Genomic DNA, 24,739 nt, shown 5'->3' on the forward strand with positions numbered 1-24,739 from the left:
TGTCTGTACTGTCATTTGCAAATATCTTCTCCCATTCAGTGGGTTGCTTCTTTGTTTTTTTGACTGTTTTCTTTGCTGTGCAGAAGCTTTTGATTTTGATGAAGTCCCAAAAGTTTATTTTTCCTTTTGTTTCCTTTGCCTTTGGAGACATATCTTGAAAGAAGTTGCTGTGGCTGATATCGAAGAGATTACTGCCTATGTTCTCCTCTAGGATTCTGATGGATTCCTGTCTCACGTTGAGGTCTTTTATACATTTTGAGTTTATCTTTGTGTACGGTGTAAGAGAATGGTCGAGTTTCATTCTTCTACATATAGCTGTCCAGTTTTCCCAGCACCATTTATTGAAGAGACTGTCTTTTTTCCACTGTATATTTTTTCCTGTTTTGTCGAAGATTAATTGACCATAGAGTTGAGGGTCCATATCTGGGCTCTCTACTCTGTTCCACTGGTCTATGTGTCTGTTTTTATGGCAGTACCATTCTGTCTTGGTGATCACAGCTTTGTAGTAAAGCTTGAAATCAAGTAACGTGATGCTCCCAGTTTTATTTTTGTTTTTCAACATTTCCTTAGCGATTTGGGGTCTCTTCTGATTCCATACACATTTTTGGATTATTTGCTCCAGCTCTTTGAAGAATACCAGTGGAATTTTTATCGGAATGGCATTAAAAGTATAGATTGCTCTAGGCAGTATAGACATTTTAACAATGTTTATTCTTCTGATCCAAGAGCATGGAATGGTCTTCCATCTTTTTGTGTCTTCTTCAATTTCTTTCATGAGTGTTCTGTAGTTCCTCGAGTACAAATCCTTTACCTCTTTGGTTAGTAAACATTTTTCTGATAAAGTATATGTCTTAAAAATCATCTACACTAACTAACTACTAACTAACTACACTAACCTTTCCCTAACAAGCTGTACATTTGTAAATTTGGAATGACCGATAAGTGACAATTCTGATGATCAAAGCAGGAACAGAATTCATAATTTAAAGGTTGTTAAAACAACATTGAAATTACAATGATCCAGGTAGTAATAATTTTTAAAAACTATAGTATTGAGATTGGTACTCGTGCTGCTAAGAGTGTAAAACAGTGCAAGCTTTCTGAAGATGATGTGACACTATGCTTTAATAAACTTAACATTTTATATCTCTTTTTATAAAAGTTTTTATTTATTTGTGTGTGGGGGAGGAGAGTGTGATGGGAAGGGCCAGAGGGAGAGGGATGGAGGGAATCCCAAGCAGACTCCATGCCAAGCACAGATCCCAATGCAGGGCTGAATCCCACGACCCTGAGATCATGACCTGAGCTGAAGCCAAGAGTCGGAATCTCAACTACCAACTCAACCACCCAGGGGCCCCAACATTTTCATCTCCCTTCACTTTGTAGTTCTGCAAATGTAAAAGGGTAATTTGATATATGGGGAAACATTCATGAACAAATAAAACATTTATCACACAATTTTTTTAAATTTTTTTTAAAGATTTATTTATTTTACAGAAAGAGAGAGAGTGTGCAAGTTAGGGGAGGGGCAGAGGGAAACAATCTCAAAAAGACTCCCCACTGAACTCAGAGCCAGCCATGGAGCTCCATCTCACAACCCTGGAGATCATGACCTGAGCAGAAACCAAGAATCAAATGCTTACTATATATACCAAAAGAATATACCAAAATACATCAAAGAACCAAAAGTTAAAAATCTATGGCAAGAATGACTACCGATGATTACTGCTTTCTCTTTTACATTTTTCTGCCTGTTCCAGTTCTTCTAAAATGAATATATATATTCAAGTGACGTGATATTTTGAATAATAACGTTCATAAAATGAAAATTTTGAAAGAAGAAAAAAGAATGGAAGGAGGGAAGGGAAGGAAAGAGGGAAGAAATATTGACTTCAGAGTGGTTCAGAAATGAATTTAAGGAAAATATTATTCTGAAAAAGAAAACAAGAAAATTTTTGTTGGACCACTGATTATGGCAGTACAGATGTGATTATTTCTCCTTTTCAAACTGTTTCATGATATGGTGAAGAAAGGCATGTGAACTGAAAGATAATGAGAGCTAATAGTTCACATTAGGTAGACTCTGACCCCTAGAGATTACAAACAAAAGATAATCAGGGTAAATATGGTGCTAGTGTATTTTGGTAACTTCAGTAACTCGATATCAGCTACCTTGGACACAATTCCCCACCTTACATGTCTGCCACACAGATTCATCTACTTATTCTATCTTGGCCTAGAATTTCTCTTTCTAGGGACCACAGCTGATGTCTTTCTGTGTCTGTTACCTAGCACCACCTACCTTGTCAGATGCTTGGCTGTTGCTAACAACGGAGTGTTTATGAGTCCTGGTTCTTGGTGGCAAAACCAGAAACTGGTTCTGAATAATCCAGTAAGAAAAGGAAATCACTGGAACAGTCTTCTGTTGCAGACAGAATGGAGAAATGGCCAGAGATCAAGATCTCTGCCAAAACAAGGAAAGAAAGCAGAGCCAAGAACTTTTCAGTGAAACTACCTCTAGGGACATCATCTCTGCTGTTATTGCTGTGGACACGTGGCTGAGCTGCAGTGACTTCTGGCTGTCTGATCCCACTTGAGAGTCAACAACTGGTAGAGGAATCTGCCTGGCCCCTCTATCTGCCAGGGGCAGGGGGAGTGTAATGTCCACCTTCCCTGGCTTCTGTAGCAGGAGTTGAAGCCTGACCCCGCACTGTTGTTGAGAGTCTCCTCAAATAAGAAACACGTTTGGGTGGTGGGCAGCCAAAATGTCAACTATGTCAAAATATATCAAAATGACATTATGAACAGTGGTGTTGATGAAACACAGACCCTAGCTTTTGCTTTTGTAAAATAATATTGTCTGACTTAACACGGTATTGAAAAGATGCACAGGTTTTGTGGCTGGATGATCAGAGTATCAGAAAGATAGTACAGAGAGAACATCCTCTTGGTGGGCTGAGCTTCAGTACCTGGTCTAGTACCGTTGCACCTGCTTGTGAACTTGGTGTAAAGAGAAAGGTGACATGAATTAAGGATATACACAGACTGACTGGGAAAGCAAGTGGCTTAGGAACCTGGAAGAAGCAAGATTATAAAGTTGAAGTAAAGAGGTCCAGAAAAGAGCACATGAGTGGATCTATGGGAGGACTGGGATTTTACCTCATATGCCCACCGGAAAGCACCATCACAGAAGAGGCACTAAACAGACAAGGGACAGGATGACTCAGTCAGCAACTGCCTCAGCCACCCCAGTGCCTGTCCAATGGCTTACGAATAGAGAAGCCATGATGGCGGAGGGGGAGGTCTGCGTGCACCCAACTGCATGGGTTCCCTTTCATCAAACTGACCGTGGCTTAGTATCTACCCTATCAGCACTAAGACGAATGCTGAGGCCCTGAGCTAGCACCATGCTATGAAAGGGCTCACCAACCACTTGGTGGCAAGTTGACTACATCATATCCCTCCCACCCTAGGATGTTTCTTCTTGACTGGAGAAGGACTTCTCTTTCTTGTCTGTTGTATTTCAGTCAGGACCACTCCCAAAGGTCCATCAACATGTGATCCCATATAATATCACCTCAGATCAAAGGAGCCCTTTATAGCTGAATTCGTTGGGGAGAGTGAATTCATAGGAAAATGACAAAGGGATCCCCTAACCCACATACTGTACCTTCCAGAAGATGTGGACAAATACTAGAACGGTAAAATGGCTTATTAGAAGTGCAGCTGAGCTGCCAGCTTGGAGGTAACAACCCACAACAATGGGGGTACTAAACTTCAAGGTGGAAGTGGCTGGGAGGTGATGCTAAATTCAATAGGAAGAAAACACGAATCTAGACAACAAGAGGTGGAAGCAGAAGGTCCCTGACTTACCATCACTCTCAGACACATTTGGGGAATTTATACTTCCTGTTCCTGCAATTTTAGTCTCTGTGGGTCTGAATGCCCTGGTTCCCACAGGGAGGTCAGTTCTCCCAGGCACATAGTAAGAGCATCACTAAATGTAAAGCTACAGCTGTCCCCCTTGTCATTTGAGGCTGCTAGTTCCAATAGAGCTGTGGACACACAAAAAGTTGGCATCCTGGCCTGGCAGGAGTCACTGGCTCTGATGATTCTGGGAAGGTAGATCTTGTACTCACTCCATGAGGGCTGGGGAGGAAGAGATTTGGCTGGGACCTGGACTAGCACTTCCATGCACAGCGTTAGCTACACAGGGACAAGCGCAACAACAGCACCATGTTTAGCCATGGTCATCAGTGGCTCAGACCACCCCAGGGAGGAAGGGCTGGGTCACTTAATCAAGCCAGCCATGCAGACTAGTATAAGTACTAATGGAAAGGGATGGGAATCTAAGACAAGGGGAGGAGGAAGATGACAGAGTGTCAGTTGCCACCCCATGACAAGCTGCAGCAGTGGGGACTACATTGCATCCCATCAAATCTGTCCTTGCAAGTTTTCCTTAGAAACTGTAACCAAAGAGGATCCTGAGGAATCTCTAAGTCGATGGAGGGAACTTAATATAAGAAGCAAGTGGATCTGACTCTATGTGGGGAGGAAACGGTGGGTGCCACTGATGCGTCACAAGATCTGCTTTGCCCAGCTAGGGCCTCAGTCCCCACCCAGCTGCTGTGCTCCTTCTCTGGAGAGTTATCTCTGGCCAACAGGAGCTGCCTCAATAAGTTTTGGGGCATCGGGGTGGCTAAGTCGGTTAAGCATCTGCCTTGGGATCAGGTCATGGTCCCAGGGTCCTGGGATCAAGCCCCGGGTCAGGCTCCTTGCGCTCGCTCACTATGTCTATCGCTATCTCTCAAATAAATAAATAAAATCTTAAAAAAAAGAAATGTTTTGCCCCCGCACCTCACCACTGCCTTATCCTTACCTAGCCTTCCTCCCTTGCCCTATCCTGGTTCATGGTTCACCTCTCCTTCATTAATCTCCTGCACAACCATGTCCATGTCAGGCTCTGCTTCTGGGGTGATCCCAAACAGTCATCATTAAATAGGTTTTAAAGAGGCTTTCTTATTAATTACAAAGAATTTGATGTCTTAGATGGTATTTTAGTTACACTTCTGTAAAAAAAAAAAATCCTTTCACCAATTAAACTCATACCTTTGGGTCACTTTTCTCCAGTTTTTGTGTTTTCCCAGGGGGTGATTTGTGAGAAACAAGTTTCTCAAGATAGTCCACCACTTATTCTCTCTCTCTCTTTCTCTCTCTCTCTCTCTCTCTCACACACACACACACCACGTAAAAGATTTTGTGTTATGTGTTTTGAGAAACCCCGCAGTACATATGCTAGTGTAGGAGACTCACCAGGGAAACCATGAGGCAGCAGTACCCAGTGGTTAAGTGACCCAACAGATCTGTTCCAAATCCTAGCTCAGCCAATACTCATGATTAAGATCAACCATTAACTTTTCTGATCCCCAGGTTCTTGTACATAAAATTGATGGGCACATGCCTCACAGTTACAGTGCAAGAATTAAACGACATATTGCCTGGGAATCACTTAGCACAGTGCCAGACACATAGTAACCTGCAATAAATCATAACAAATAAAGAGAAATAAGTGCCTTAAGCTTCTGGGAAGAAGAGGACATTTTTTGGACCACGGAACCCTTAAAACAGACACACACAAACACACACAAAGGTCAGAGAAAAAACACAAGATGCATTTTACAAAATGTGAATTTGGTGAAATTGAATAGCACTCACCACAAAGTAGAGAGCATTATCTAAAGAATATGAACAAGGTAAACAGCAAGATAACTTCAGGCAAATACCGCTAATGACAATTCAGAGATCTCTGCATTAAAAATAAACAAAACAAAATAACCCCCTAAAGGAAGTCATTATTTTAATTCTAAGAAAATTAGCATCTGCCTTGCTTTTATTTTCCAAATCAACATTAATTTTCCACCTCGACTACATTTTTTCATCCAAATTTTCATCCAAATGATATTTTCATCCAAATCTTCCACCTCGACTGTATTTTTCATCCAAATGGTATTTATTTACCTGATTATATGTTATATGTCAAATTGAAAAACTGCAATCCCCCAGCGTCTTTTTTTTTTCTTTTTAAAGATTTTATTTATTTATTTGACAGAGAGAAAGAGCAAAAGCAGCGGGAGTGGCAGGCAGAGGGAGAGGGAGAAGCAGACTTCCCAGCCCTGAGCAAGATCCCAGAAGGCACAATGGGGCTGGAGATCAAGAGATTCTGCGAAGGCCGCCTGGGTGGCTCAGACAAGTAGCATCTGCTTTGGCTCAGGTCATGATATCAGGGTCCTGGGATGGAGCTCTGCATTGGGCTCTCTGCTTGGCAGGGAGTCCGCTGCTCCCTCAGTCTCAGCCCCTTCCCCCCTACTTATGCTCTCTCTCTCTCTCAAATAAATAAATAAAATATTTAAAAAGAAAAGAAAGAGAAAAAAATCAAATAGCAGATTAAAGAAGAAAAAAAAAAAAGAGGCTCTTAAGTACCAAAGCAGTGGGTAGAGACAAGGGGTATGTGTGGTTTGTTAGGTAGGGACAGGAGGCTGCAGCCAGAGTAGTTTTGTAGAATTAAGTCAACAATTTTTCTTGTTCCCAAAATAATCATGAGAAAATTTCAGACAGGGAGACTCGGTGGATATTACATTAGTTTGCTAGGACCACCAGATAACAAACCATCACAGATTGGGGTGGCTTAAACATCAGGTACTTATTTTGTCACAGTCTGGAGACTGGAAGTCCAAGATCAAGATACTGGCAGGCTTGGCTACCCCTGAGGCCTCTCTCCTGGGTTTGCTGGTGGCTACCCTCTCACGATGTCTTTTTATGGCCTTTTCTCTGTGTGTGCAGATCCTGATGTCTCGTCTTTCTCGTATAAGGACATCAGTCCTGTTGGGTTAGGATGCCATACTTAAGACCTCTGAACCTTGCTTACCTCCTTAAAGGTCCCATCTTTAATACTGATCACATTCTAAGGTTGGGTTTCAACATATGATTTTGGGAGGAACATAATTCAATCCATCACAGGTATTAACATAAACCACACGTATTTTTTTGACCGCTAAAAAAACAGACCTGAAGAGCTATTTATTAGCCTTGTACTCAGCAACAGAGTTGTATCTATGAATATTTACCTCTGGAGTCTACTGCAAGGTATGATTTTCCTCTCTGGACTCTTAGGAAAATGCTATTCACCTTTAGAGTAATCATTTTTAAATAATTTCAACGTTGAGAAGAGAGCGGATCTCCTCTCTCATGGGGCCTTCCCCAAAGGCTGTCTATGTCAGATTCATAAATTTCCATGCAGAGAAAGAGCCATTTTGGATTTGGAAATCAGAATTCTAGTCATGGTTTTACCTCTTTGTAGTTGGAAAGCTCACTATGTCTCCTTAGGGCAAGGAAAATTCACCCTGAAGCATTCTTAGGACACAGGTTCCCTTTCACCTTTTTTCTTTTCTTTTTTATTTTCAGCATAACAGTATTCATTATTTTTGCACCACACCCAGTGCTCCATGCAATCTGTGCCCTCTATAATACCCACTACCTGATGCCCCAACCTTCCACCCCCAGCCCCTTCAAAACCCTCAGATTGTTTTTCAGAGTCCATAGTCTCTCATGGTTCACCTCCCCTTTCAATTTCCCCCAACTCCCTTCTCCTCTCTAACTCCCCATGTCCTCCATGCTATTTGTTATGCTCCACAAATAAGTGAAACCATATGATAATTGACTCTCTCTGCTTGACTTATTTCACTCAGCATAATCTCTTCCAGTCCCATCCATGTTGCTACAATAGTTGGGTATTCATCCTTTCTGATGGAGGCCTAATACTCCATAGTGTATATGGACCACATTTTCCTTATCCATTCGTCCGTTGAAGGGCATCTTGGTTCTTTCCATAGTTTTGCGACCGTGGCCATTGCTGCTATAAACATTAGGGTACAGATGGCCCTTCTTTTCACTACATCTGTATCCTTGGGGTAAATACCCAGGAGTGCAATGGCAGAGTCATAGGGAAGTTCTTTCACTTAGGTTCAAATGTATCAAAGATCGTTGGTGTTCACTGTTCTCATTTAGCTCCTTTGTTACCAAAGCTAACATTTAGATAGCATACAAAGGAGTGAGCACATTACCATGGCATGAATCCAGGTTTATCAGATAAACAAGATAACAAGTTCATAGAAACACAGAACTTAAGGATACAAACTCTGATTTCAACAGAGGAAAAAACCCACCAAGATTAATTTTTTTTAAATTGGCACAGATATGTGTTTTTCTCTCCTCTTCCTAAAAATAAAAAATTTTTAAATAAATAAATAAAGTTTCTTTAAAGTAGAAAAAGGGTTTTCTTCTCAGTTTCTTACCAGTTTTCTTCTCAGATGAGTCATTTGCAGATTATCTGTGTTTTGATGGCCTTCACATGGGTAGGGAATAAAAAGAGCTGTTATATGGAAATTCATCAAATGTTAGAGCTAAGAAAACGGCATTACAATAATATGGTATAACTTGAGTGCCTGAAAACTAACAAACCAAATCCAGATGTAGTCAGAGATAGCTTTGGGTCATTGTCATGTCTCCCCAGCTAAAATATGTATTTTTCTGCACCAAAGACAGTGATTTATGCTTTATTACATTTCTTGTAAATCCCAGACAACGCCAGGCACATGTTAATATTCTATAAATACTTGTGTATCAACAGTACCATTATTGTAAAATGATGGTAGTAGAGTCTAAGAGCATTAAAATTCTCAACAACAAACAAACAAAAGGACAGGTATTAATTTAATAACAGAACCATATAAAAATATTTTATTTATTTATTTATTTATTTATTTATTTTAAAAGATCTTTTTATTTGTTTATTTGACAGAGAGAGAGATCATAAGTAGGCAGAGAGGCAGGCAGAGAGAGAGAGGGAAGCAGGCTTCCTGCTGAGCAGAGAGCCCAATGCAGGGCTTGATCCTAGGACCCTAAAATCATGACCTGAGCAGAAGGCCAAGGCTTAACCCACTGAGCCACCCAGGTGCCCCTAAAAATATTTTAAAAGATTAATATAGTTTGGTAAAAACTACACAGTTTTTAATATAGTTTGGTAAAAAGCCACAGAAATTGTCTGGTAGCAGCTTCTATTATTGAAGTCAAGAAATCAAAAGAAATGACAAGAATAACCAAGATTCTTTCTCTTGAGGAAGAGGTGAGATGGCTTATTTATAGAAGACAGTATAGTATTGACAAAAGAATAGGCAAATATATCAATGGTCAAAATCGGGAACTCACATAATAGACCTATGCATATACAGATGCTGGATATTTGACAGAGTTAGCACTAGAGATGGCCAGAAAAAGAGTGGATTTATCCATAAAAGTTCTGGCATAGTTGGTTATCCAAATGGAAGAAAAATAACATGGGGTATCCTACATCACTCCATACAAAAAGAAAATTTTTTTTTTATTAATTCCAGGTAGATTAAAAGCATAAATGTTAACACCTAAATAAATGGAATTTTACATTGTGTTTATGACTCAGAGTAGGAAAGGATTTCTTAAACAAAACATAAAAAGCACAAACCATAAAGGAATAGATCATTCAGTGTAACTACATTAAAGTTCAGACATTCTCTGAATATCTGCATATCAAGACACACATTAAGAGAATGCAAATAAAATCCACAAAAATATCAGAAGATATTGGGAATGCATGTAAACAACTAAAGACATGTATCCAGGATATGTGGAGATTTTCCATGAATTCGTAAGAAGACAACCCAATAGAAAAAGAAGGTTTAAAAAAAACGTGAACAGTTCCCTCACAGAAGGTGGAACCCTAAATGACCAATAACATATCAAGAGATAATCAGTCTCATTATTAGAAAATCCAAATTAAAGCCACATGATTTCCCATTCTACCCCAACTAGACTAGCCCAAAAGTCCAACAATACTAAGGGTTGATGAGTGTGCCATGCAGTAAGAATTCTTTCACTGAAAGTGGGATTACAAATAGTACTAGTGCTGGGAAGCTTTCCCTGGTCAAGTGACATGAACATAACATATAATCCAGGTAAATGGGCATATGCTTCAGGGGACATTATGAATGTGCTCACAGCAGCACTAACTATCCAAAAAAAAAAAAAAAAAAGGAGAGAGAAACCACCCAAAAGTCTTCTTAGTGGATAACTTGTGGAATAGTTATGTGATGAAATAAAGTTTTAATAAGTTACAACTTCATACATCAACATGAATGAAGCATAAAAATGAGACTAAATGAAAGACACAAGTCACAAAAGAACATTTACTGTATGATGTCTTGTACATAGAATTCAGGTGGTTAAACTGTCTTTTAAAAGGCAAGAAATTGGGGTGCCTGGGTGGCTCAGTGGGTTAAAGCCTCTGCCTTCAGCTCAGGTCATGATCTCAGGGTCCTGGAATCGAGCCTCATATTGGGCTCTCTGCTCAGCAGGGAGCCTGCTTCCCCCCCTCCTTTCTCTGCCTGCCTCTCTGACTACTTGTGATCTCTGTCTGTAAATAATAAATAAAATCTTAAAAAAAAAAAAGGCAAGAAATTAAGACAAAACTCAAGACAACTCTTTTCTCTGGGAGCAAAGGGAACACATAGGGAGCATCCAAGTTCCTGGACAAGGTGACCGATCTTGTTCTAGACCAAGGTCGTATAATAGGCAAGGTTCTATGTATGACTCAGTTATAGTTTTAAGACTTTATGATTATTGTTTATATTGTATGTATATGTTTTAGGGTATCTTTTACACGTATGATTTTTTTTAAAGTTTATTTATTTCTTAAGCAATCTCTACACCCAGTGCAAGGCTAAACCACTCACAACTGCAACCACAAGACCAAGAGACACATACACTTCTGACTGAGCCAGACAAGTACCCCATGTAAGATATATATTGCATCACAGAATTAATTTTAAAAGGAAAAAAAAAGGCAATCAAATCAACATAGAAGAAAGTGTACTAGACTTGGAGCCAGGAGGTACTACCATAAATTTAAATGTTAAAAAAAAAAAAAACACGTTTCTGTAAACTGTTAGTCACTCAACTGTTCAGTAGTGGGAAGAGTATTTGGAGCAAGGGGAAGTAGTGTAGTGGATAGGCTTTTTAAGTTCTTTGGATAATATCACTATTTTTTTTAATTAAAGATTTTATTCATTTGACAGAGAGAGACACAGTGAGAGAGGGGACACAAGCAAGGGGTACAGTAGGAGAGGTGGAAGCAGACTTCCCGCTGAGCAGGGAACCCAATGCGGGGCCCTAGGATCATGACCTGAGCTGAAGGCAGATGCTTAATGACTGAGCCACCCAGGCGCCCACACTGATTGTTTTTGAAGTCTGGGAATGCCCAAGCCCTCTCCCAGCACCAGACTCTTCACAACATTGTTTTGTGTTATCACACACGTCTACGAAGACTGTTTTACAGATGAGAGATCTGAGGGTCAGAGAAGTCGAATGCCTTGCCCCAAGATTAATCCAGTCAGAAAGAAGATACTACACCAGATCTTCTTGAACTTTACTATGCAAATAAATCTCCTGAGATCTTATTAAAATGCAGATTCGGCTTCCTGAAGTCTGGGAACCTAGGAATCTGCATTTATAACAGGCCCACAGACCCAGTCTGAATATCATGGGTTCTGGAGCCACACTGCCTGGAACTCCGATGCCACCATTTTGCAGTTTTGTGTTAGAGGACAGTTACATTCCTTTTCCTCATCTGTAAAATGGGAGTAATAAGACTTTACTCATCAGGTTGTTGTGATGTTTAAAGTTATAGTATTCATGCAGGGTTTCAAACAGTGCCTGGCACGTAGAAAGCATTTGAAAATATTAGTTATTTGTAGTCAATAACATACAACGATGCTTCTAAGGAAAATTTGACTCTTACTAAAGGAGCTAATAAATTCTACCAGAGAGCCCTCAGCACAAACATGAGGAAAAATCGCCAAGAGACTCTGCAAGAAATTCTGCCATTCTGACTCCTTATACTCTCCTCATACGTCTTGTCCGATCTTGTTATTTCATGTAACTTTACAGAAAAGTACTTAATACCCAGAAGACTTACTCATGTGGAGGCTAATCTACATCTGTCTACAAGCGAGCTGTGCTATGTGGGAGGAGGCAGCTTTTCTGGGAAAACAGCTAAGCCTGGGAATCCATCCAGCTGTTTAAAACTGCTGATCAAAGCCAGACTGACAAACACTTTTTTAACAGAAACCATTTTGAATTAAAATGTTACATTAAAAGGAAGGTAGGACTAAAGGTATTTGGGGGAAAATGCAAGCAACAAACAATATTAATACCAAATTCCTCTCTTCCCCAACATCCTAACACAACACTGCTGTCTCTCCCTAATCACAGAGGTTAAAGCTGGGGAGTGGTCTTTGTTCATTTCTTTCCTCTATCTTCCTCCTTTCTTCAGTTAGTCAGCCTATAAGGTTATATTCAGAATCTTTAGAAAGGATCTTAACACCACCATTAACCCTGTCTGTGGCCAGAGGAGAAACAAGGTAATTAACTGGGTTGTAAACACACTTTCCAAAAAAGACAAATGTGTGTTCCCATTGCTTAACAGAAATTGAAAAGTAAGAAACCAGTTACTGGGAAGTAACAAATTGGTTACTCTAACCCCCCCCCCCAAAAAAAAGGATGCAATCCAATTCAGTGGGGGCGGGGGGGGGCAAGCGAAACCGCTTGGCCTGAGTCTCTACAGGTGCATCTGTCAGAATGATTAACCTTAGTCACAATCAGACATAGTAACCCCCATCAGTTAGATAATGGAGGTGAAAACAGATAGTGTGCCTTTATTTCCTGGCCAATTACACAGCCCTATTTTCCTCTGTGCTCAATGGAAGTGACCTAAAAGCTTTTGAGGTGCCCATCTAGATATGACAACCCCTCAAAAATTATTTCGTTCTCACATTTCTTTGTGGGAGGAAAACATCCTGCCGCCAAAGGGTATTATTGTTTTGTAGACCGGCAGAGACTGTTTAGCTGCACTCTGGAATAGAAAAGAAAAGCAGATCTGCCTGTTGGGTGTTTGAAGCTGAATTTCCTCTCTCAGACAATTAATTTGGCCCTTTGTCTGAAAAGGAGGCTGAATTCATTGTGGGTGGGACTCTGTTTACAATGGATTCTGTAAGTTTCCATAGTTTTGTGATTTTGAAAGTCAAACTGAACTTGAAATTTGACTACTTGTTTAGTTAAAAAATTATATTTTTAGCTAAAATTCTACCTGTGATTGTCCCACAAAGATAAGAGGGAGCTGTGGCAGGGCGGTTCCCCATGGGAAGCCCAGTGTGTTCTTTCCTGAAGACAGAGGAGAAGTAAACCCACAGAAACAGGAGGAGTAGATGTGAATTTGACAAATTTTACAAACATTGACGAAACACCAGCTTCATAGAGACATGGAGTTACTGACACAAATGCACAGGGTGTCTGCCTTTAACATCTCACACCCTGTCTGGCAGGTCCTCAAGGCTTGGATCTGCCCTTCTCAGGACAGCCCAGGACAGGGGCAGCGACTAACTTATCGAGAAGCCAGACTAGTCCCCACGCATCCTTTCCCACACTGGGATGCATATCACCAGGTTAAAACAAACTTCTTGTCTATATATCTATACCCAGATCTGCCTAGAACTCTGGCCAGCTGCTCTACACCAGCTGGTGTAGGCTGGTGTAGGCTGAAATGCCACACGGGATGAGTTATAGAAACTCCTCACCTTCCCGAGCACCACTCCTATTTCCTAACTGGAACATTTCAGTCCTGTCCTCTGGCAGCGGGGTCTGACAATGAAGCACCACCCTTCCACTCTTCCCTGGGGCACACGCCCATCCCCTCCTCCCTTCCTGTGCTCCCAGGGCTTGGCGCTTCTGCCAGCCCCCTTCTCTCTCTCTCTCTCTCTCTCTCTCTCTCTCATTCGCTCCATCCCTTCCTTCCCAAACACTTACTGCTCCCTTATGGAGTGCCAGGAACTCACAGTACCGAAAATCAAGGACTTACAGTATGGGCCTCTGCCTATTCAGGGTCACTCCTGTGAGGGACCCCGACATATAATAAAATTTAGAGATTTTTTTTTAAAGATTTTATTTATTTATTTGACAGACAGAGATCACAGGTAGGCAGAGAGGGAGGCAGAGAGAGAGGGGGAAGCAGGCTCCCTGCTGAGCAGAGGGCCCAATGCGGGGCTCAATTCCAGCACCCTGGGATCATGACCTGAGCTGAAGGCAGAGGCTTTAACCCACTGAACCACCCAGGCGCCCCTAAAATTTAAATGCAATTAAAAAATCACAGTGTCCTTGAAAACAAAGGGACAAGGTACAAAAAGGGAAAAAAGCAGGGTGGTATATATTCTACAGGTGTGGGAAGGATCACAGAAAAGTGTTTCCCTATGAGGTTACACTTGAATTGTTTTCTCTCTCCTCCCACTGGACAAACTTCCCGGTATTTATCTATCACTGGCTCAGAGTTAAACCCGCTGAGCAGAGCAGAGCAGTCTTTTGGGCTGCAGGGCTAATGGCAGAAGGCCTGGAGGAAGGGGAGGAAAGAACTCTGAACTCCCTCCCATCCTCTGCCTACTGCGACTGCCATGGAGCTCTTGGAATCCCAACTCTATAGAAGAGAAATTCTCATTGGAGAAGTTCATTGGCCTGCCCGAGGGCACACAGCTCCTAAGGTCTCCTTCTGAGGAGCATGACCAAACACTCAAGCAGTCTCACAAGGCCACCTGATCTTTTCCTACTCCTGGAGTCTCGGACTCTTCCGCTCTACCACAGAAGACCATCTCTTAAAGGTGGCGTGAGGGCTGTAGCTCGTGGAAAGGGGCAAGGCCAGTAGCCTCTGACAGGAGTGACAGCCTGGGGTGTAGTGCTGGGGACCTGCCCACTGCTGGGGTCGGGGAGGGGGAGCACAGAGTGCCCTCCTCCAAAAGCTTCTGCTTATCTATCTTTAACCAGCGACTACTGTGTGATGAACTTCACATTTCTTTAAAAGCAGTACCAAGGTGCCACTTCCGGAAGCTGTCCTCAGCAAGTACAAGCACTTCCAGCTCCTTAGCACCCTCTTTCCTGAGCTCGTCTCAACTTTGGCTCGGCCCGGGGACGCAAGTCCTCACCTGCCTGCGCCGCGAAAAAGAGCCTCCTGCCGAACCGACACCCAAACCCGCTGTGTGCGGTAGCCCCAGGAGCTGGTACGGGCATCATGTTAGCCCCCTGCCCCCTCTCCATCACACACTCCCATCCCAGACACGACAAAAAAAGCAAATCTTATTGGCAACAGCGTCTGGTAAGGACCCGCAGCTACCAGGTGAAGGCTCTAGCCATCTACCGCAATGCTCTTCCCACTCAAGACTACGCAAGCCACTTTACAAAAGTCTGCGGCCACCGCCATGCCATGGGTTTATCACCTTTGACAAGGCCTTTCTTCCTGTCTAAAATACCAGATGATGGTATCTCCAGGTATTTTTTTAAAGCTTTTATTAATTTATTTTATATTAGAGAGTGTGCACGAGTGGGGGGAGGGGCACGGAGAGAGGGAGAGAGCATCTCATCCCAACTCAGTGCTCAGCACAGAGCCCCATGCGGGGCTTGATGCCAGGATCCCCGAGACCACGACCTGAGCTGAAACCAGGAGTCAGATGCTTAACGGACTAAGCCACCCAGGTGCCTCACTTCAGGTATTTTCAGTTTTCATTTCTACTTAAAAAGTAAAACCACCTGGTGCACCTGGGTGGTTCAGTGGGTTAAGCTTCTGCCTTCTGCTCAGGTCATGAACCCAGGGTCCTAGGATCAAGCCCCGTATCACATTGGGCTCTCTGCTCAGCTGGGAGCCTGCTTCCCCCTCTCCCTCTGCCTGCCTCTCTGCCTACTTATGATCTCTCTCTCTCTGTGTCAAATAAATAAATAAATAAAATCTTTTAAAAAATGTAAAACCACCTATTTTCCCAAAATTCATTGGTAGGGTAACTGTACTTCTGTTTGCGAGAATGGTGCCTGGGTAATGTCTTTTCTCCTGGCAGAGTTATACCAGTGTCTCATGGGGACATTTCTGTGTGGTCTTTCCAGGCCCTGTAGACATGTGTGCCCCTTCCTTACCCACAAGATATCCTCAGGTGCTCCATTAATATCCCCTATGAACCCTTTCATGTGCCTCTTCAGTGTCTAATGGACCAGCATTTTTACTTTGTCTCCTGTGGTTGTTACTTTACACCCATCCTTTCTCCCATGTGGACATTCCTTCCAGTGTTGCATGCGGACATATGTACCGCTTCAATAACTCACAGGTAGTCCTCCCTGTGAGGGCTGCAGGCCCCAAAGTCTTACTGAGTGGCAGAGTCCTTGGGTGCAAATGCATACAGAGCAGATTTCACAAATGGCTGAAAAAATTTTCTTCTTATTTAAAGAGAGTCTATTCCAGAGCCACTTGGTAAATTTGTGTAAAAAGCAGATTCCTAAGCTTCATTCTAGACCTACCGAATCTGAATGACTAGGATTGAGTCCAAGAGTTTTAACTTTAAACAAGTTCCATGGTGCTATGGTCTGAACGCTTTTGTCTCTCCCAAACTCCTATGTTGAAGCCTAATGCTGTGGGATGGTAGTAGGAGGAGGGGCCTCTGGAAGGTGATTAGGTTATGAAGGTAGAGCCCTCATGAATGGAATTAGTGCTCTCATAAAAGAGGCTCAAGAGAGCTCTCCCAAGTGGGGGGCCACTGCAGAGAGCTCCCTGTTAGGGCAATGCCAAGTAGAGTCACGGTGGGGTGGGGGACAGACAACACTACAGCCCCAAATGGGCAGAACTTCCAGCCCTGCAATGGGAATGTCAGGCACGCAACACAGGCACTGAACCTCTGCAGGGATAGGACCACCCAAAGCCCAAGGGCAGGGCCACTCAGAGCCTTGGTGACCCAACTTCTGCTCCAGGGCATCCAGAAGATACTAGGTTTTAATTAGTCTTTTAAAAGGATCATTTTGGTGTATAGCTTGGGTTGAGAACCAGTGGTATGGCCCTCCTTTCTTCAATATTCTCTCTCCTCTCCATGAAATACGTTCTTTTTCTTCCTAACCAAATTCTGGTTCTGTTCATGTATTTGTATTTATCCTCTATGCTCCAAACAGTTCCTTGCCTCGGAGCAAGCCAACTCCACTCTTGACTGCAGGCATAATTTTTCATTGTTAATTAATGCTCATTGCTCAAGAACAGTCTCAGAATATTTAGGAAAAAATAGGGACCCAATTTTAGCCAATGAACTATTAGGAGAACTTGCCAGAGATATCTGGAAAAATTCTTCCTTGTTCTTAAGAGTAAGTCAGTATTGGACTTCTAACTTAATAGAAGAGTAGCACATATTGGACTACTCTTCTTCTGGTAACAGTTATAAGTTTTGAACAAAATAGAAGAAGAAACAACAATTGTTTTAAGGCACTGGAAAGCAACCAAAAGCAGGCAAAAACTGAAAGGGACACAATCTTGAAAAAAGGGAATCACACTGAGTAAGATATCACATTTAACTGGCACTTCCCTTGAGATAATGTCCTCCTCTGAAAAATACATGAGTGGTCTCACTGGGTTGTGGAGTCCAGAGGAGAGTTTTTAGGGTTATTGTACCTCAAAACTGAAGAGAAAATTCCAGAAAGGAGGGGGTCACAGAGAAGCGAATCCCAAAATCTGAATACAAACTTTCTTCACATGCTTGGCTGACTCTTAAATTATGCATGTATGTGCCAAGACTACAGGAAGCCCACCCAGAAAGAAATTCTGGAAACCTGAAAGAGATGGGCAAGGATTTTAGCAATTACTTAGTGTTACAAAACCTGAGTTTGGAGTTCAAATCATGTTAAATTGGATACTTTGGTCTTTTCCACTGAAATCCCAAGGCTCAGATCTTTGAGAGTAAGAACCAAAGTCCAGGACTAACAGCTATACCCTAGAACTAACAGAAAACATAAAAGAGACCTGCTGTAAAAAAGCCAAAACCAGGGGCACCTGGGTGGCTCAGGGGGTTATAGCCTCTGCCTTTGGCCTGGGTCATGATCCCATGGTCCTGGGATCGAGTCCCGAGTTGGGCTTTCTGCTCAGCGGGAAGTCTCCTTCCTTCTCTCTCTCTCTCTGCCCACCTCTCTGCTTACTTGTGATCTCTGTCAAGCAAATAAATAAATAAATCTTAAAAAAAAAAAATCAAAACCAAGCCTCTGTAGGATCAAAGTGTTCTATCTGTAATTTAACTGTCTGCTAGAAAAAAAAACTCAGCACACCTTAGAGGAAAATAATGGAATCCACAGTTTCTACAATGTGTCATTGACAATGTCTGGTATATAATCAAAAATTACTAGAAGTGTGAAGAAACAGGAACATGTGATCATATTAAATTTTTTAAAAGTTGATAAAGAGCTCTGGATTACCCAGATGTTCAGTTAGTAGATAAGAATCTTAAAACAATTATGAATATAATTTAAAAATCAATAGAAAACATTGATACCATCAGTGAAGGGATAGGAAATTTCAAGAGAGAAATGAAATCTGAAACAGAACCAGATGTAAATCCTAGAAGTTAAAAAAAAAAAAAAAGTTGAAATTAGCAGCACCTGGGTGGCTTAGTGGATTAAGTGTCAGCCTTCAGCTTGGGTCATGACCCCAGGGTCCCGGGATTAAGTCCCCCAATGGCCTTTCTGCTCAGGAGGGAGAGAGCCTGCTTCTGCCTCTCCCTCTGTCTGCCACTCTGCCTGCTTGTGACCTCGCTCTCTGTCAAATAAATAAATAAATCTTTTTTAAAAATGTCAAAATCAAATATTTGTCGAATGGGAAATATAGAAAGATATGGCAGAAGAAATTTGATAAAGTTGGATGATAAAGTTGTTGACAAGTCAATAAAGAAATTACGCAAACTGAACCACAGAAAGAAGGAAAACTGAAGGAGGAGGGGAGAACAGAGGCTCAGTGGTTGTGGGACAGTATCAAGTGATTTGAATTCTTATATTTAAAGACTCAGAACAAGAGGAGACACAATGGAGGAGAAAATACATTTAAAAATAGATTGGGGGCACCTGCATGGCTCAGTCAGTTGAGTGACTCTTGACTTTGGCTCAGGTCACGATCCCAGGGTCCTGGGATCAAACCCCATATTGGGCTCCCTGCTCAGCACTCTTTCCTGCTCCCCCTAATTGTGTTCCCTCTCTCACTGTCTCTCTCTCTCTGTTAAATAAATAAATAAAATCTTAAAAAAAAAAAAGAATTATTAAAGGAAATTCTTCAGGCTATAATGAAAAGGTACCTGATGGATTACAGACCCACAGGAAATAATGTAGAGGGCTAGAAATAGTAAATATGCAGGTAAATGTAAACCATATTTTCCCTTTTTCCCCTTAAATTTTTTATAAAGACAGTAGGCTTATTAAAGTCAAATAATAATAATGTATTGGGGTATATAACAAGCAGAAGTAAAACATATGTCAACAATAGCACAAAAAAAAAAAGAAAAAGGAAAAGTAGTATAATGCTACAAATTCTTTTTTTTTTTTAAAGATTTTATTTATTTATTTGACAGAGAGAGAGAGCACAAGTAGGCAGAGAGGTAGGCAGAGAGAGAGAGGGAAACAGGCTCCCCGATGAGCAGAGAGCCTGATGTGGGGCTCGATCCCAGGACCCTGAGATCATGACCCGAACCAAAGGCAGAGGCTTAACCCACCTAGCCACCCAGGCACCCCCAATGCCTCAAATTCTTATATATGAAATTGTATAATTTTAATTTAATAATTCATAAAGAATATATAATGTTTAATAAAATATTCAGAATCCAAGAAAAAAAAACGAACAGAAAACAAGTAAAAAAAAGAGGCAACCCACAATTATAACTGAGATTTTAATATACTCTTCTCAGCAATTAATTGAAGTAGTTATAAAAATTTTGAGCTACACCAACAACCAACTTGCTTTATTTGATATTATAGAACACAACACCAATTACTGACCTCTTTACAAGAGCACATGGAATTTCCAAGACAGATTATATGTTGATTCATAAAACAAATTTTAATTCATTTCAAAGAATTAAAATCATATAAAGCACATTTTCTGCCCACAATAGAATCATATTAGAAAGTCACTATCAATGATATGTTTAGAAAATTCCATAAATATTTAGAAACTTACTACATACTCTCAATGATCCTCTAAGAAGAAATTGTAGAGTGTCAGAGGACATCACCAAATTTGAAAACCCTATGATTCTCCCTCTTTCGCAGGTAAAAACCCAGTTCTTCCCTAGTGGGTGTCTTTCTTTCCTTTACACAGAAAACTCACGACACTTCACTTCTGCCACTTCTAGTCACCAAATGTGGGGGAGCCATCCCAAGCAATTCTCCATGACATCAGCTGAGTACTCTGCAATTCAATTCAATTCTGACACTATCTACCCAGGGATAGCATCTGGTCCCACACTATATACCCAATAATGAAATTTTCTACGTCAACCTACAGCCTATTCCTATCCCCATGAAAAACTGAAGTGTTAGGTGACACCTGGCAATGGTGTCATCGTTTCTGTTTTAAAGGTGTTGAACACTTGTCAGAAAAGGTCTTGGACACATTGCCTTCAGAGGAAGAAATGAACCTTTATCATCTTTGTATGCTCAGGTAATGACAGAATCATAAATGAATGGTTTGTTAAAGATCTTAAAGACCCTTTAGTAAGTCCATTGCTTGATTGATAAGGAAACTAAAGCCCCAAAATGTGAGTGATGTGGTCATGGTATACAGCTAGGAAATGGAAAAAGAATGACTGGAATGCACATTGAATGTGGTGGGGTTCGTATTTTGGAAAAACATCAATGTGTTTTTCTTCTTTGCCTGAGTATGTGAATGCTCCCTACTTCCCTGGCCTGACCCAAGTGTGTGTCTGTGTGTGCGTGTGTGTGTATACATACACAAGGTAATGGTGAAGAGGGATAGGGGTGGGAGTTAGAGTGGGGTGGGGGTAAAGATGAGGAGGGAGAGTATAATTCATTTCAGGAGGTTTGCAAAGAGAAAAAATAATTTATATTCAGATTCTGACATTCAACATAGATTATGCAGGAAGACAATAGCTAGGAGAGAGTACTGCCTGCCTTTATCTGCTCCAAACTCACTCCTCTCCAACCTCACAGTAGCATAAGAAAAATCAAGTAAAGGGGCGCCTGGGTGGCTCAGTCAGTTAGGCGTCTGCCTTCTGCTTGGGTGGTGATCTCAGGGTCCTGGGATTGAGCCCTGTGTCAGGCTCCCAGCTCGGTGGGGGCCTGTTCTCCTTCTCCCTCTCCCTCTACTTCTCCCCTTGCTTGTGCTCTCTGTCACTCATAGAGAGATAGAAAAATCAAGTGTGAAAATTTCGACTCACATAAATTCTCTTACAGTTTAGAAAACAAACCTTCTGCCTATGGCAGGCTTGGAGGTCTATGAGACAGTGAGGATATGTTATGATGAATTAAAGAAAATTCCCCCCCCCCCTTTATCTTGAGGGGACTGTAGAAAGAAGGAGAGTGAAAAAGAGAGCAAGTGGGGCAGAGGTGAGGACTGTAGAGGGATACCAGCCTCCAGAAGTGGAAGAAGGTTGTGCATTGTGTCCCCTTGTTTTCCTTCACGCAGCCTTATTTCAGGTTCTGCTTGGGCTGTGGGGCAGGGGGGCAGGGGTGAACAGCTGCAGACTCAATTAATCTGAGCTGGGACTTAGGAGGCCATGCTTTCAACAGGCTTCCTGGTGATTTTAATATGTATTGGGTTGAAAACCACTGAGGTCAAAGAGAGACAAGAATGAACGTGCGAATTCCTCTAACCTGCTTCTCAGAATGAAGCCCTCATGAGAACAGAGGTTAATTATGGGTAAAATAAAGAAGTTAATATTTTGTAGAACATTTGGGGCATGGGTTCATCTGTCACACATACATGTGACAGAAAGTACTCTATAAATTATAAAGAGCTCTCCTCTGGAAATTTGCAATTTTTAAAATATTTTATTTATTTATTTGACAGAGAGAGAGACACAGCGAGAGAGGGAACACAAGCAGAGGGAGTGGGAGAAGTAGAAGCAGGATTCCCACCCAGAAAAGAGCCCGATGCAGGGCTCTATCCCAGGACCCTGGGATCATGACCTGAGCCAAAGGCAGACACTTAACAACTGAGCTACCCAGGTACCCCTGGAAATTTGCCTTATTGTAACAAAGGTGCAGCTCACGGTAGAAAAGGAGTTCTTTGGTTAGAACTCTAGGAACCTGGGAAATGAAAATAGATGCAGGTTTTAGCTGAAATGCCCACTGCCCAGGTGAATGTTCTTCTTCGAATAAAATTAATTTCTTTTCCCTAAATCAAAGTGATATTAGCCAAACAAAAGTCCTTTCTTAAGTAATTGATCACTAGTTGCAATTCTGGAGGGCTTTGGAGTTGGAGGTGGCAGGTGGAATGGTCGTGGTTACAGCCAGGGCTCTGGAGTCAGGATGAGTAAGGTTAGAATGCTGGATCTGCCCTTACTAACTGCGTGACTTTGGAATATTTGTATAATTCTTGCAGCCTGTGTTTCACAAGTAAAATGGACGTGTTTATACGGTATGCCGTATACTCACAAAGGCTGGTGTGAGGGAAGACAATCCTCAGTACATGCTTTTATGGAAAGGTTAGGAGTCCCTTTATCTAAGAATTCTGTTGAAATTATTTTAAAAACCGTACTTACTTGAAACAGAGAGTGCACAAGTCGGGGAGAGGGAGAAGCAGGCTCCGCACAGAGCAGGGAGCCTGGTGGGGGATTCGATCCCATGACTCCAGGGTCATGATCTGAGCTGAAAGCAAACACTTAACTGACTGAGCCACCCAAGAATCCCTCTGTTGGGATTCTTAAGAGAGACCTAGGTTCTGTGGTAGACCTACTGAAGAAGAATGGCCAGAGGTAGACTTCAAACAGCCACACAGGACGTCCCTGTGCACATGGAAGGATTATTTGAGAGCAGTGGTTCTCAGATTCTAGTGCACATCAGCATCAGCTGGAGGGGCTTGCGGTAGCGGGGGTGGGGGGGGTGCAGGGGTTGGTGGAGAGCTTGCTGCACAGTTTCTGATTCTGGAGGTCAGGGCCTGAGAATGTGTACTTCTAACAAGCTCTCCGGGGTTTCTGATCCTGCTGGTGACCACGCTTGAAGAACTGTCCTGAGGTGAGGGCTAGCCAGCCAGGTGGTCAGCACAAATCTGGCCACTTCTTGATTTGGTGAAGGTGATTTTCTTAGAGCACAAACCCTGGGGATATAGTGTCTCAGGTCACATCTGTACTACACTGGCAAAGTCGAGTGGTCGTAATGGAGATCGCAAAGATTGGAATATTTACGATCCAGTCCTTTCCAGAAAATATTTACCAACCCTTTTTCCAGAGTAGAAGATTTCAGGTGCTTTGGCGTGACATCTTAGTGCTGGGAACACACCCATTATTAGATTAAATTATTCAGGTCTTGATAAAGGGTGGGGTTCAATCAGGAAAGTGTGTTTCCAGTATTTCAGTGTTGTGTTTCTTCAAATCTTGCTCTTGTTCTATTTGTAAACTTATACATTCTTAGAATGAGTAGTTACGAGCTGGTACTAAAATTTTAATAAAAAATTCTATGAAAGGTAAATATTGATGATACTGTCTACTTGATTTTCCTAGTCTTCATTGTCATGTCTAACCACCTTTTATGACGCCAATAATTTACTTCAAATGGCTTCATCACAAAGGAATACTTGCACGTAAGAGCCACCTGAGGAAACTTTAAAAACATACCAATATCCGGGTCCTACCTCCAGAACTTCTGATTTAAAAGTTATGGGGTGGGACTCAGTCTTTGATGTTTTTAAAAGCTTTCAGATGATTCCAGTCTGCAGCTAGCATTGAGAACCATGAACACAGTGCGATTTTTAAAATGTACTAGTGAAGGGGTACCCGGGTGGCTCAATAGCTCAGGTCATGATCTCATGGGTGGTGGGATGGAGCCCTACATCCTCACCCCACAGCCAGCTCTGCGCTAGACCGGAGCCTCTGTGAGAGTTTCACCCTCTTCCCTTTCCCCCACTTGCATGCATGCCTTCTCTCTCTCTCTCAAATGAATAGATACATCTTTATGAAAAAAATAAAAAATAAAACATACTAGTTTAAATTATCCCCAAGGTCTTGAACTCTATGAATTGACACCTATGGGTGGTCTCTGTCATTCTCATTACAGAGCTGCCTTCTGAACCACCATACTTCCTATTGTTCATGCCACACCCATACCATAAGCTCTGCTAATGGGCATAAGGAAAGTCAGAAATCGGTTTTCATTGGTAGAAGTAGTGACTTGTCAATAATGAATATTAGACCTGGTGTCTGTTGAAATGATTGATAGTTAAGGTTTCCTAACCTGTTCTAAGTCCGGCTGTGAATTAAGAGGATTCTGATTGCCTGGTGCTAACTAAGAGAAGAGTCAACGAAATCCAGTCACTTCTGCCTTCAATGAATCTTTTGTATAAGGTGAATAGTCTGAGCATCTAAAATTTTTTAGAGATCAGTTGTTCTCAGCTCTGGTTGACACTAGAATCATCTGAGGGAGAATAAAAACCCTCACATGGCCAGGGTACACCCCAACCACTTACCTTAACCCTCACATGGCCAGGGTACATCCCCAACCACTTACCTTAGTCTCTGGGGTGGGACCCAGGGATAGGTATTTTCTAAATCTCTTCAGGTGATTTCAATGGGCAGAAAACAATGAGAACTGCTCATTT

The 24,739-nt window shown here is 41.8% G+C and overlaps 1 pseudogene; it reads right to left on the bottom strand.

Annotated features, from left to right (window-relative positions):
• The window catches only part of LOC132010519 (heterogeneous nuclear ribonucleoprotein A3-like), a 54,362-nt pseudogene extending 39,161 nt beyond the window's left edge, over positions 1 to 15,201 (bottom strand).
• Positions 15,202 to 24,739: the final 9,538 nt, after the last annotated feature.

The sequence above is a fragment of the Mustela nigripes genome, chromosome 2 (assembly GCF_022355385.1).
Source record: "Mustela nigripes isolate SB6536 chromosome 2, MUSNIG.SB6536, whole genome shotgun sequence".
NCBI lineage: Eukaryota > Metazoa > Chordata > Mammalia > Carnivora > Mustelidae > Mustela > Mustela nigripes.